This window comes from Anarrhichthys ocellatus, unplaced genomic scaffold (genome assembly GCF_004355925.1).
Source record: "Anarrhichthys ocellatus isolate YVR2014 unplaced genomic scaffold, GSC_Weel_1.0 scaffold16, whole genome shotgun sequence".
NCBI classification, from domain to species: domain Eukaryota; kingdom Metazoa; phylum Chordata; class Actinopteri; order Perciformes; family Anarhichadidae; genus Anarrhichthys; species Anarrhichthys ocellatus.
In genome coordinates, this window is record NW_022280046.1 from 3,680,170 (window position 1) to 3,695,985 (window position 15,816).

Genomic DNA, 15,816 nt, shown 5'->3' on the forward strand with positions numbered 1-15,816 from the left:
ACACACACACACACACACACACACACACACACACACACACACACACACTTTGGTAAATAGACGGAGTTCATGCCACAGTGGGTTTTAGTCGTTGATCCAGAAAGTCTGTCAGCTTGGATAAACCAGCGATACCACAGGAGTCACTACTGGGATTTACTCTGACCCACTTCAAGAGTGCTCCACCTTGTTTTACTACAGCACAGCTCTGACGTCTCCTTTCACGGGGGACAAAAGGGGGCTTTAAATAAGTCAAATAGTGTGGAACAAAATGCTGCACAGTTATTACTTCATTTATTCATGTCATTCAGTTCAGAAAGCCAGAAATCTTTTTTCTCTTCTTCTTTATTGACAATAATAAACAAGTGCAAATACGTTGTACCATATGCAATTACAATAAACAAAGTTATAAGATATAACGCAGTGGGATTTACAATTCATATAAAGCAAGTATAATTTTACAGTTTTGGATTAATAGAAAACAAATCAAGCCAATGTAGTGGGATTAGAAATATACAGACGATCAACGCCATTCAAATTTGTGTTATCCGAATTATATCCACGTTATTCCATAGCAAGTCTGACAAAGGGACAGTCGTGGGAGCCAGAAATGTCAGCACCCTGCCCGCGAATACTTGCATCACTAATGCTGATCAGCACCTCTATCAAGACCTTTAAACACTCAGTACAGTATGGTGCACTCCTTTAAAGGGATAATCTGTGATCCAAACGGCTCAAACGTCAATAAAACAGCCCAATTATAGTATAATCAATTGACACAAAATTACTTTTCTTTTTATTACTATTGAATTAATTAATCTACATGTATTGTACTGAACATACGTATGGTATGCACGATGCAAGAAGAAAGTAGTGTAATATATAAAAGATGAATAAGCAATGTATTTTGAATTAGCATATTCAACATACCCCTATGCTGGAGCCAGACGTTCACAATAGAGGTCAGTTATAGAGGAAAGTTTATACCAATCCTAATTATATTACTGTGATAACAGTTTATATGTAGGTTTATGTCGGAATTTGTCATTAGCACTACATATAAACTTTGATACTGACGGCAAGGAGGACGGCTCTGTGACCCACTTCAGCTGTGCAATTACGTGTGTTTGCAACAATGGTGATGATAAACAATTCATCAACATCCTGGGCAGGATTTGGGAGATGATGAAGCATGATGACATCCTTCTTGTCAGTGCGCAGTTATTAAAACAGATGAAATATTAGAGCAAAGAGCTCCACTCTCTGCAGCAGGTATAGCTGCAATTTTTTGGTTTCAAGGTCCACACTGCCGTCAAAATATAAACAAATGCCTTGTTCACTGCATTTCAGACATAACTTTAATTAAGCACAGGTAATTTCTTTGACCCTAAAATGAACCACATCAACTTACAGATGAAAGTCAAAGTCACAAAAACTAAAGTGGAAACAATTCTGGGAGAAGCTGAGGATTCTCATTCCTTCATTCGGCCCTCTCGAAACATATCAGAAACAAATGGCTGCAAAAGTCACAATTGTGACCTTGCCACAAGATGATTGGCAAGTGAGACATTCATATTAACCAGTTTGCTTCTGTCTGGCTGCCATTGTTTCCTGCTTCCACTTTTCATTCTATCTAAAGTCATAGCGGCTGTTCAAGTTTCTCATGAATTATCTGCCTAAACAAGGAATGGGCATGTAGTCACAGAATCAGGCTTCAGTTAACGCTATAAAATCTAATATCACAATATGTTTGACCAAATTACCTCAATATCGATATTGCAACACTGTAGGGTTGACTATTGGTGCTTTCTTATTGCTTTGCACAATGATATTTTTAATAACTAATCATGTGGATGGATAGATAACAGCTAACAGTCTGGTAAATCTTTAATCCAGCCTTTAAAACCCGGATAAGACAACACTTATGCCGTGTTACGATATAACGATATCCAAGACAATATCTTGTCTCATATCACAATATCAATATAATATTGATATATTGCGCAGCCTTGGCTTTAGTGTTTCTTGAATGAATTAATAATTGATCTCGCGTTTAATCGTTTCAGGAGGTGGCGAGTTAAACCATCATTTAAACCAGTTCAGTGGTTCAGCCTCTGGCTGCTGCTCTCATTCGATCCATGATGACGTTTTGCAGGCTAAATGCTTGCAGAAAAAAGAAGAGCATGTGTGCTTGGCCTGGCTATGCGAGGCTCATGTGGGGTGAGGTGCAGTGCGTGGCTGTATTAGTCATCATCAGCGCCGCGCTGCATTCAACATTTCTCCAATTTATAAGCGGTGGGAATAAAACATCAGAGCGGAGAGTGCTAATTTTTCATTCCAGTCCATTGACTGGCCAGCCAGCTCCTGTAGACACATACAAAGACCATGCTAATAGAGTGAGAGAGAGAGGGAGAGAGAGAGGGAGAGGGAGAGATATTATAGAGCTTCCTGTAATTGGAAGGACAGTTGGGAAAGCCCTTTTTGCATTCAACTGGGAAATCCCAAGCACTGGTTTGGAGGAGGGGGAGGCGTGTGGGAAAGAGTTTGGGGAGAACCCTGCGTTAAAAGGGTGGAAGGGCGGTGCTGTGTGTGTGTGTGCACATAGTATGTAGCAACGTGCGTGTGTGTGTGCATTGAGGAGTAAATGTTTGTATTATGGCTTTAATGTATTTATAATCAGGATTTCCTGGGTGTGTATGTGTGTCCTGGGGTGTGTGCATGTGTGTGTGTGTGTGTGTGTGTGTGTGTGTGCGCGCAGCTGTGGCACGCGAAAGAAGGCCAAGGCCCCCGAGACAAATGTGGCCGCTTACCCGCTCGGTTGCCATGGCGACGGGGAGATGGGAAAGGCTCTGTTGGAATTGCCATTAAAATGGAGAGCAGCACACCACTGCATGCCTGCACACATACACACAATGTATTCACAGGAAGACAAAGCAAGCTTAAAATCTCTCACACACACACACACACATGCACACACACAGTTGTAGGGTTCCTCTGCATTGGTAGCGTTGTCGGGGTATTTATGAAATGGAAGATGTGATTGGTGCATTGAAATCCAGCAACAACTACAACATCAACATCACAATTAGCAGCCCGTAATTCCCCTGGGCACAGGTGTGTGTGTGTGTGTGTGTGTGTGTGTGTGTGTGTGTCTAGTCCCATTGGCTGTAGATTCTGCACTCATATGCATCAGCTCATCGAGATTACGTTATGGAAGATCAAGATGATATTTCTCTCCAAGCGTGTCTGGCATAACTGTAGCTGAGCTCAGGATTTGACCTCGCAATTAACGCTAGTCGCTAAGCCCCTCCCTCTTAGTTACTGGTTCTGTGCCTGTCAAACTTTCCGTACCAACACGGCACATATTATGCCTATTAAAATGTTAACGTGGGCAGATTTACAATGGTGACTGTTGATTTTTATCAGCTAAAATGTCAATTGTCAGCTGTAGCAAGCTAGATAATTAAGCTGAGGCTATTTTCACGAGTTGGTTGAAAACATTGGCTCTTGCTGACGTTTTACGTAACAGGAACCTGATATAATTATCTTTAAGCTATACGTATAATATTGTGCTTAAAGACTGAAAGACCAACAATAGTGCACCTATTTATGATCCGTGTTAAAGGACATGGACATAAAGAACCAGAATTGTTGCTTTGTAGAGTGATTCATTCCTATTATTAAAAGTTTGGATCAAGTTTTGGGAACTGAAGAGCTTTACTGCAAGTCATGTGGCAGTTTGGGACTTCCATACATATCCTTTAAAAATAATGAGTGTAATCGCCCTGTGATGTTTGAGTTCTTCAACCCATGTTTAATCCGTTCATGCTGCACAACCATGTAAATGGAATTGCAAGCTGACAACAGCAAGCTTACATGCATTTATGCATTATCCTGCTGATTTTACATTTGGTGGTGTTGTGTGTTTGACAGTAGAGGAATGCTCCTGTGCTGGATTCCTGTCAGACATGAATACATTTGTCGCCCCAGCCAGGGTAATCATTCCACACACCCGCCGTAAAGAAAAGGTTAAACTAAAGGTTATAGAAAACCTCAGGGCCGAACGCTTGAATCCCCGGTGATGTTTGCTCTGCTAAAAAAGAAAATGCATTCAAGCAAAGTGATTCTGACTGCAGCTTTGATGAATGCGATGTGATTTTGGCAGGTTTGTATGAGAGATTGCTACTAATGTACATGTATTTGAGTCTGTCTGTCTCTCTGTCTGTCTTTGTGTGTGCTCTTCAGTTGGCTGACCAGACTCGTGTGCTAGACCGAATACATTCACGTCGTTGCCCAAGGCCGCAGCTGCAAAAATCAGTTTCATAATACTGCTGCTTTGCTGCCTGCATAATCCCCTTTTTTTTCAGTCTCTGGATCAACCCTGCCTTCATATCTACTTTTTTATTCATCCTCTCTTCTTTCTTCTTATATTCTCTCTCCCTAATTTAGGCTGCACCTCCCACTCCTATTCTCTTGCTGTCATAAATCCTCACAGACGAGGGAAATGTCTTTGTTGTTCTGCCTCCCTTCACATCGCATGTCCTCTAAATAAGATCATTCATTTTCAACCTAAATATGGAATATCCATTGTTAGTCATTTCAAAACCTTTTCACCTGTATTTTTATTTTTTATTTTTAATCATTTGTAAGTTTTCAATCTCAAAAAGGCTTTCATGCCACTCAGACATAATTGTTTGCATAAGAGACAAAGACATGTGAGCTCACTCAATCAGATTCTGCAAAGCCGTGCTCCTCTGCATTATCGGCGTGACATCATCAGGAAACCCCTCAACTCATTATGGCTTCACCTGTCAGCGGCAAGAAGCATAGTGTGCAGCATGCTTGCTGCCATATCGTGATGCAGTTAGTGTGTTGTCACATACAGTATGTACACAGGTGGACAAAAAGTAGCCTGAAAATCCATTGTCTGTTTCCTGAAGTGTGGTTTATCATGATATCCAAACCCCATTAGAGGAAGTTATCTGTGGTTGCTTCGGGGGGAGAGTGGCACACAACAAAGTCTTGCAGGAGGCTGTAATTAACGCCGAACACCTTCCTTTCTGCTGTACGACTCATCTTCAAAGGGTTGCGAAAACAGAGAAGAGATTCCTGAGAAGGCTTGGCAGAACATCAGCTTGGCTTCAGGTTTGCCTAGTTTATTTTTTTTATTGAATTAATGCCGTGCTACTTTGACAGATCGTTATCCAGCCTATCTTATCTAGGCTTTTTCAATGCTTTAAAACGGATCTGTGTCGAAGTGTGTGTGTGTCTCAATCACTGAAATGAAGAGTGACACTACAGCATGATGACTGCACAGTAAGTCACGGCACAGATGTCACTTGCACGCTGCCGGTAGTCGGTAGAGTCATCCCAATTTAGACTGTAAGCGTGTTTAAAGTATGCAAACAAAGCAGAGAAGGCAGTGTGATGTCACAAATATCTGGATGCATAATGATATTGTAGACACAATAAAGGTGCTTTCAGACAGTGTCTGCTTGGTTTGGAACATAAAATAAAGTGAATAGTCAGCAATATGACACCATCAATGAATTAGAATTGTAAATTGTGTAATTGTTTTGTTTATTGGTCTGAACCGGACAATCAAACTGTGAAGCTGACATTGGGGGGTTTGAACGTGCACTTAAACACACTGTTTAAATAGTTGTTCCATGGTTTGCTGATTGGTCTTTTGGGGGATTTTGGGATGGATCATTTAGAGACTTGAATCTTGAGAGATGTAGACTTTCCTTGAATGTCTAAATGTCTCCAAGCAAAGTCACTTCAGTGGTATCAACAGAACAGGGACGTCAAGCCATGCACACTATGTTACACCCCTCTCACACACTGGTGACGTAATTACTGCAGCGTTGACATTTATAACGTCAGCAGCGCGACATTAATGTGACTGAAAACAAATACTTTACTGCCGCAATCAAACACCATGTTCATATCAGTTCACTGCATTTATGATGACAAAGTCGTTTCAGTGAGACATCAGTGACCTATGCGGGGTGGCTCGCCATTTGGGCTCCTTAAAATATAAGCCGACCAGATATCCCACTCTCTTCTATTCTATCGTGTTCTATTCTGTGAAACATGAATGCAGCAGCTTGGAGGATATATACGCACAGACGGGTGGCTGTTGTATTTGCATCACATTTGTGCTTTGCGCTGTGTTCACTGACCTGTGAGACTCTGTGAGGGGAGGAGAGGTGACAAAACACGAGAGAAGAGGAAGGTAAGAAAAAGGTTGTTGCTGAAAGAGGGAGGAAACAAAAGATTGCATGGTGTATTATTTATCTCCTGCAGATGTAAGTCTACATTATTCATCCTCATGGGGAACACATTTCTTGTCTGGCCGGCAATAAATTACATCCTCTGTGTGTGGAGGATAGCCTCTATCACAGTCCAGATCCTCTGCGTGCGACGCAGACCCATTGTGTGCTCTGACAATGCGAAAATTCAATCCAACAGACGTCTCCAAAAATATGAAGTAATTTGGGTTTTCGGATATGCTCATTTTTTAATTTCTCTTTTGGACACATCAGTGCCGTGAGCAAACTCCATTACTAATGTGTTTGCTTCTCTGTGTCCTCTGTGCGTTGCGTTGTGTGTGCGCGTTGCGTTTTGTGTGTGTGTGTGTGTGTGTGTGTGTGTGTTTTGAGTCACAGTGAGGTATCAGCCCTCTAACTCTCTAATGGAGATGAATGCTGCCTCCTCCACCTCACAACACTGATTTAATCACACAAATAGGCAACCCAACTCACCTTTGTGTGCATGTGTATGTGTGTATAACGTTTGTATATATAAGTGTGTGTGTGTGTGTGTGTGTGTAATCCCCTGACATTGTTTAGGTCAGACCACATGGCACAGAGAGCACCCACGGGCCTCCATATGAAATTGCAGCAAAGTGTGCGACAGCGTGTGTATTCATGCGTGCTAGTGTACGACAAAATGTCTGTGAATATTTCCATACTTATGAGGACAGTGCCCTCACAAGAGACAGTGATCTGCGTTTTGAGGGCATCCTGCAGCTCCTCATATTTCTGGGTCTGACTGCGAGTTCACGGATGAGATTAGCATTATGACTAATTTGCCCGAGGTGAGGTTAAGCATACGATATGAGTGTATTAAGAATTGGGAAGGCTACTGCAGATTTAAGATTTGGGTTTTGAATTAAGATACGAACGATTGAGGCTAAGATTAAACTTCAGCCTGAAGTGCCGTAATGGAGTGCGACAGTTTAGGGAACGAATTCAGTCAAAGAGAGCAAAGAGAGTCCCCAAAATTGTTTTGTTCCTGTGTGTGCCGATTATGTTCATTACAACTCAAAGTGCACTGCTTAATTGGTATTGCCATGGCAACCATTTAAAGTCCTCTTCCATTGACATCATAACCCCATCCACGCTTCACAGGCTCCTCAGAGAACATCTGCTCCCATTCAGTTCAAATTGTTCGGCTCGAGTAGTGACGTCTGATCATCTTCACCGCACACAGACCCAGAGTCAGTGAGTTTTAGATCTGCAACTGGAAAAACAAGACTAAGTGGACTATTTTCAGAGAGCTTTTTAACCCCTGTGACTTGTTTGTGACGGTCACACAAAACAGAAAACACCCATATGAGAAGGTCCCCGAAGCATCAGCATCCGTTTGTATGATTGGCTCTGAATGTGCAGCATCTTCATGTCGATGAAGATGAAAACTGGGCCACTCTGTTTTGCCAAGCTTTACACTCATTGTGCAGAAATTGTATAACCCCCGAGAATGGATGAGACCGGGCTCTCTGTTTCTTTTCATTGTGAATTATTTATCATTTCCTAAATCTCTAATAAAATGTGTTTCGTTTGTGTGGCATCAGCACTAAAAACTGGCCTCCCCGTTGCAAAATGTGCTGTTGTCTTTGGTTTCGAGGGATAGTGTGCAGTCCTGTCCCACTTTGAGCACTTAACACCTTCCACACGGAGTGTAATTAATTAAAGAAGCTGTAATGTAGACTGCAAGATTCTTCTGGATCACATCCATCCCATAGTTTGGGATGTAGTTCAACTACAGCAACCGGACGTTTTAAATGTCAGACTTGATCACGGTACTCCGATTTAGTGGGAAGTGTTTGCAAAGATAGACATACTCAAACACTGCTCTGGAGCACAACTTTTAGTGAGATTTTTTTTGTGGCATTGTGTTGCAAGTAAAGAAGACACTCTGGAGGGCTTCACTCTTGTGGGATTTCTCTGGGGAAATCCCCCCCCACCCTCCACTGTCTTCAAACAGATGCAAATAAGAGATGGAGAACCGGAGCGGTTCAGGGGAGAAGCCGAGAAGTGGCAAGGCGTCGAAGGAGCCGGAGAATTGGAAAGGAAACTGACGGATGAAGAGAGATCTAGAAACAGAGGCAACAACAACAGCGAGGATCTTTTCCACCGGCTGTGTTTATGATCAAACAGATAAACGCAGAATGAAGCAGGACAGAAAAATACCACAGAATGTGTTTGATGATTTATGGCAGATGCAAATGGAAAGCTCCTGCTCCCTCCGCAGCTTTGGGCTTTTGTCTTGCCTCACTAATCCTCCCTGCACCCCCTTCTTGCTCTCTTCCTTAAGCCCACGTCCTCCCCGTACGTCCCCAGCCTGTTTCCCCCCTCATCCCTCTCACTCTCCTCACTTCTTTCTCCCATCAAATGCTCCCCTATTCCTGCTCTTCGCTCCCCTTTAACCCCCTCCTGTCTGATTTTTCACACTCATTTGAACATCTCCTTCTCCCCTATCGCCCTCCTCTCGCACATCAATCCTGCCCTCTGCACCCTTTCGCTTCACCGCCACGACCCACCCCCTCCTCTCCCTGTGATCCTGTTAAAGCCCCATGTCAGCATTAGTGTCGGTTCACACAGCAGCATGCCACATATTAGGCCTGACAGCAGTTGTGCGAGTCTGGGAGTTGGAGGCAGAAAGAGTCGAGGTCAGCACCAGCATCTGTCCTGCAAGGCCAAAGGAGCGGAGGTGGTCGGCGGCGGGGGGGAAATGGAATGGGATAGTGCCTCTTTTCAGTGCAAGCAGATTGTGTTTTCAATTGGAATAAATACTCTGTTGTCCATAGGTCCACAGGAACACTTAAAGTAAGGGTGTTTTTTACTGCCGTCTTTTACTTTACAACTTGCCTCAAAGTTTGAAATATACGCTTATTCACTTTCTTGCTGAGAGGTATTTTACAAGAGGACTACACAGGACTAAGCAAGATACAACATGTTAATCAGCATTTAACCCGCCTATTTTTTCACTTGTTATGCTAAGCTAAGCTAACAACCCCCAGATTCATAACGATCTGACAGATAAGAGAGTGGTATCAATCTTCTCGTCTAACCCTTGGCAATAGAGCGAAAAAGCGTATCAGCTGTTTCCCAAAAACATCAAATTGTTCCTTTAATAAGTGGAACAAAGAGGCCCAACTCAAACCATATGAAAAGCCCGAGACCATGTAGACTAATGTTTAGCTTTGAAGCTCTTCACCAAATTGTGTGCATTATATGAGATAATGTCTGTAAGATATTGTTAAATATCATCCAGTGATAGATGAAGAAACTCCCCTCTTCTGCCACCTTCCCTCCATCTTTCCTTCTCTTCTTCCTACTCATGTCCTCCTCCTCTCTACTTCTTCACACCCCATCCTCTCCTCTTCAGTCCTCTCCTCATCCCATCTCCTTGTTCTCATTCGTACTTGATCTTCCTCCAATCCTCTTTCTCACCCCCCCCTCCGTTCTTTGCTCTCTTCATGTCTTGATCTTGCATTTCATCCCCACAATTTTTTTTTTCTTCTAAATTTGTTCTGCTATATCGAGTCCAACCCTCTCCCCTCCTTCTTACTTATGATTTACATCTTTCCTTTTTCCTCCCTCACCTTCTTCTGTATCCTCTCTCCTCTTGTCTCTCCTGTACATTGACCATGATTATCCTTTCAGACCTCCCTCTCCATGTCCTCGATCCTTCCCCTTCTCCTTTACATCTTTTCTTTTGTCACCGTTCGTCCCTCCATTGAATGTGCTTTTTCTCTTCAAGGAGCTCAGCGCTCCCACCCTGGCATCAGTTTGTTGGTTGTTATGACAACCTCCCGAGCCAAGTTATTTATAGCAGCAGACCGGCATGACTTCCACACGATGTGAACGTGCTTACATTTGTTCATTTTATTTTATTTTTGTATACCTTGTGCCTGTGTGTGAACTTTCCTTTCAGAGAAACTCAAATCTCAGCTGAGCAATATGCATAAAAAATGCAGACACGTGAATATTTTTTGATTGCATTTCCTTTTTAAGTAAATACAACTTTCTTGTAGACATATTGTTACATGTAGGAGGTATTTATCGACCATCAACAGCTTTTTTAGTGCCGCGTGCTCTCAAGTGATCCTCTACGTTCATCGTACTGCGTCCATCAAGAACATATTCTCTGACTTGATCATCATCAAGGGAACAGCAAGGCGCAAAGATCTTTCTGACAATTTGAACTTTTGAATGTCATGAGATGCATACGGACCAATTATTTATTCATTTTTTTGTCAATCCAGTTAGTTTGCAACGGTCGCAAAACTGCCATCTTGCTTGTGTGCACGTATCACTGTCAACTTCCTGTCTGTTACATTTCTCCTTAAATCAGACCACTATAAACACCTTTGATGTAAATGCTGAAGGCTGCTGGAGCTTCCTCATTTCACCTGGAAGTCAAACGGACAACAGCGAAGCAGACGGAGGTGTAAATACCAGAAGATTGTGGCGAGTCTGGTCGACGATAAAGAATCACGAACAGAAAGTTGTACTTTGAAACTCACGACTGCTGATATTTAAAATGAACTAACACTCCCTCAGAAAATGAAGCGGATCTGAGGGGATATGTTTCCTGTCAAGAGAGATGCTGTGTTTACAGTACAACAGTTTCTGTCAAACGAATAGCCTGCGTAGTTTAATGAGATGGAGTGAGACCACTGTTAAGTGATACTCCGTTTCTTAAATGTATATTACTTTCTAGTGGTGTCAAGGAAAAAGGGAATCTCTGGGTAGCAACTGGAAACAGTCAGTATATAAAACCTCTCATTGTCTGGTCTTTATGCTCTGTGTGTGTGTGTGTGTGTGTCTGTGTGAATGGCCGTTTGCAAGTCTCTCCAGCAACATTGATCACAGCCAAGGCTGCTGCTTCGCGGCCAGCCTGTTAGGTTGCCATGGAAACGAGCCCACCGCTTAGGAGCCGCCGAGAAACCAAACACCCTCCGATCAATAAGCTTCTTGAATAATGACGCCGGAGACACACAAAACACAGACACACACACACACACACACACATACACACACACACACACAGCAGTCTCAGCGTGACTCTGAAGCTCCATCAATAAGTAGATTGTAACACTTATTCAGATCGAGTACAGTGAGGAGGGAAAAGTGAGGAAGAGTCTTTTGAAACCCACTGAGACACTTAACTGAGTGCCGGGGAGAGGAGTCATGGCAGTTGGCAAACTGCTGAAGAGGGAGATCTGGAGTGTGACTATCATTCCTCTCACAAATGCAGTGAAGTGAGCTCTGAAATACAGAATACACGCTGTGGATGTTAAGTATGTAGAGATGGCTTTCTTCTGCTTAATAGGATTATGTGGTATGAAAAGAAAACAGCACTTTCACTTTAAACAAAAAACATCAGCTAATGGTTCAATTTCTTAGGAAATGTAAGGCATCAAGGTTAGTGTTGATTTCAGGGAGCTACAAAGTGAAAGTGAAAACTAGTTGTTACAACGTGGTATTCATTGCATATTCATTTTTAATTGCTTTTGTTTAGTTCCCTGGTGATGTTTGAGAGGTTTAACCCAGTTGCCGTAGTGTTTTATATTGATACGAGTGTGGCAACTATACTTTTAAAGCATTTTGAAGTGACATATCCAATTATTATGAAAGGAATTAATGTGTGGTTCAGAGTCAGCGTACAGACCTTGTTTTTTCCCCCAATAGCCTTGATGTGCATATAATTGCATGTCTCTCCGTCGATGATCTCTTCTAATTTATTCTGCCCACCTGCCTTCAGGTGCTGATATCCAGTAGACAATTTGAGGTGGAATGAGGGGGAATGCTATCCGCCTTGTTGGCAAAATGAATGTCCCTTATTAACCTGTGACCCCTCCCTCTCCATCCCCTTGTAGCAGAGAGAGTAAAGGGTTGTTTAGTTGAATATGTTAGTCTGACTCATTGATCCTATCTGACTGAGGTTTGTGCAAATTAAAATCTATGGCTTAGAAATATCAGTAGCCTACCTGTGTATCGATAAAGCTACGGCACTGTCCATGGTGCTGAAGTAGCAGACAGAATTGGGGGTGCAGGTGCAGCATTTAAATCACAGGTCGCCTACTGCTTACTTTCTTCCGCAACAGTTCCCTCTTTTCCATCCATCTCGTACAATTCCTGGCAGAAGAGCTGCGTCATCTAAACTTTAGATCAGCCTCATAAATATTTCACTTCAGACTCTGGTATTACTTGATTTGGGTACATCTCTATGCATCAATTGGCCGGTCATTAATAAAACACAATCTCGTTATTGTGTGCTCCTAAACCAACATGCTTTATTGCGCTCTCTATTATCAGATTGGTGAAACCCTGCACTGTGTTGTTGAGTCTGTGTGTAGCCTCTTTGGCAGATGGAGAGAATGGCAGGCATACAGTATATGAGATGACAAGCGCACACACTGGCATGTAGTGAAAGCTGATATCCCTCTGCATGTGTGTGTGTGTGTGTGTGTGTGTGTGTGTGTAGTCCTGAGGGGAAAAGTGCATATGTATCTATGACACAATCAATAGACTTCTACACTGTTCAGTTTAATCTTGTTTTGCATGATAGGAAAAGTAGATTTAAGGAAATATGCAGATATAAATGGATTTAGTGTAACTTCAGCTAATGTTTAATATGGTTGGAAGTTATCTCTATCAAATCAACACCTTACCATCACCATGTAACAAGAGGACGGAACAAGAATTTACCGGTGCAGGAATCTAGCCTGTCTACTTCCCCGTCTGAAGAGTTAAGATGCACTGAAATGCCCCTCGGCATGCCAACATTTCGGAGCTGTTTGTGAACTTGCGGCTTAAGTGTTTGTTTGAATGGCTCTCAACTGACCTCTCTCTTGTTCAAAAGCAAGCAATTGCAAGACTGCAGCTGACCGGTTGAGTTCTCGTCTTCTCCTTTTAAACTCACTTTTTTTTGCCCCTTCTTTATGCTTCATACGGGCTCATTCGCAGTCTTCAATATTTTACCACTGTTTGATATTTTAAAGGATTAATAAGAAAACACATTTCAGTACAAGCTTTACTTCATATTCTCTGGCAGAATAGCCAACTGCATATCACGTTCATATAGATAATTGTACACACAGGAGCATCAAAAGAGAGTGCCATCAAAAATATTTGTAATTACAAACAACTTGATGAATCTCTCTCCCACAGCCAACCCACGTCAGAACCGTGGGAACCGCTAAACAAAGTACCTCCCTGATGAGACTGAGACATTAATAGAATGAATGTGGCTTCTTTCACAAAATGGTTTACCACGGCTCCTTCTCTTGGAGCAACATTATAAAAGAGCAAGTAAAAAGAAGATGTCACATTTATGTTCCAGTAGCCGGCGGTAGAAAGGCAGGATCGCTAGAGCAAGCTTGTCAGTTCACGTCCCCTAGAATGACTACTACTTTAGCAAATGTGCACCCACAGTACTTTGGAACAAGGCAGTATATTCCAGAGTATTCCAGAGGAGATGCAGTAGTCACTCAGTAAATAAAAAAAAATTTGAATTCAGTTAAATGCATAACACATGTCAGGAGCTGAAACCTGGAATAAATAAACCCTTTTATCATATGGAGACAAAACTATTATCCAACAGATCAAATTTCACAAACGTTGCAATGAGGTCATCGCAGGACCATCAGCCTGGGCCAAATAACATTCAGTCTAGTGGAGTCGGGTAGGTTATATCAGCTCTGATTGCATGATGCCTCATAATCGCTGCAGGGTATTTGTTGACTGGAAGTTTGAAGTGCGCTTTGAAAGACAAATTACATGTGGGGTTATTCTTTCAACTGCAGCTGCTTGTTCATTGGTTTATCATGCTGCTGCCTGCCAGTGGTGGAAAGTAACTAAGTACATTTTCTCTGTTACTTTACTTCAGTACAATTGACCCTTGCTATAAGTCCAGCCCCTTGATCGCAGACTGGACAATCATAGCGTAGCATTGGCAAGCTCTGACCAAGGTCCCACAACTGCTCCATAGACTCTCACGCAATCATTTCAGATGTTCTTCATTTTCTGGCTGGTTTTGTGGATTTGGAGCTAATTTAAGGTTGTGTAATAGTACAACTTGTTACCGGGAGATGTTGGAAGGAGATATTAATTTCTAAAATATTACATTTCTAGGCAATAGCCTACGGAGCTAACATTAGAATACGTAAGCACATCATTAATTAGCGCTAGCACTTTTATGCTAAGCTAGCTACCGAAGGATTACTGAATACAAATGCTGCTTTGGCTTTGGCTCTGCTTGATTGTAACAGAGAATTAAGACCTGCCCGGCTACACAGGAACAGTGCTGTTCCTTCATTTCATTGTCTTCTGTCTCAATCCCCAGTTGATTGGGTCGTTCACTTTTACACTGTGATCTGTAGGCTTTAGCGTCTATCCTTATTTATTGAGCTAGTTTTTGCTGCTAAATCAGTTTGGCATCCTGGATATATCCTTTAAACTCGTATTGTAGACCCCTCTGTCTGCTTCTCTCTGATATCACTTTTTGTTGGTCCATGAGATAATTTTTTTGCAGGGATTGCAGTAGTGACAGTGTGGGCTGCATGGTAGCTCTGACAGTGTAGCAGCAGGGGGCGGGGCTTAGTGAAGCGTCAATTGTCAATTGCTACTTTTAAGTAAAGGGTCTGATTTCTAATTATGCTGCTGCCAGTCTTGGTCTGTTTGGGTAAACCATTTCTTGTTTGGAGATACAGGTACAACAAAAGTTTCAGATTGGGTTTAAAAATCTACCTTAAAGTTTATTAGAAGTCAATGCATTCTCTTAACGTCATCCTTCTTCACATTCACTCAGTGACATACAAACATACCTTAGCACTAACTGATACATCCACGGTCTTCTGCTGTCAGCAACTACACTGATGCCCTGAGCCATTAGAAGTAAAATGCCTTGCTCAAGACTACATTGGCAGTTATATATAGACCCTATCCTCCAGTCCTGAGCCTGATTTGTCTTCCTCGAGGCTACCACTGACCCTGTTAAAATCAAGTGAAACATCCCAAATATAATACCAAATTTGTCCAGCACATCTTCAGACCACTTCAGCGCTATACTGTTAAATATAACTTGTGCTGAATTTACATTTTTCTTTATTTTACAGTAACATCGTTTTTTTCTGCTCAGTTTGATTAATGTGACTGAAGGCCACAGATGAGGAAGAAGGGGAGGAGTGAAAGAACTGGGCTGAAAAAGCAGAGGATTGGAAGAGTGGGGTGGGGGGGGGGGGGGGGGGGGGGGGGGCTGAGCACAGAGTCTAATGTAGCGTGCTCCCAGAATCTAGATCACTGAACACACCAGTGTTCCTTCAGTCATTTCTTGTAGCAGAAATGGGCACCCTGGTTTCACTTGAACGTGTTTGTCCCAGTATCGGGCAGTAGTGCGTCCACAGTGCTAATGCTACGACTAGCCGGATCACAGAGGTGGGGCTGCAGGTTTGGACTTTGAGACAAGACACCTTATGCAATAAGCTAGAGCAACAACTTAATTGCATAAAGGGAGGGGGGGGCA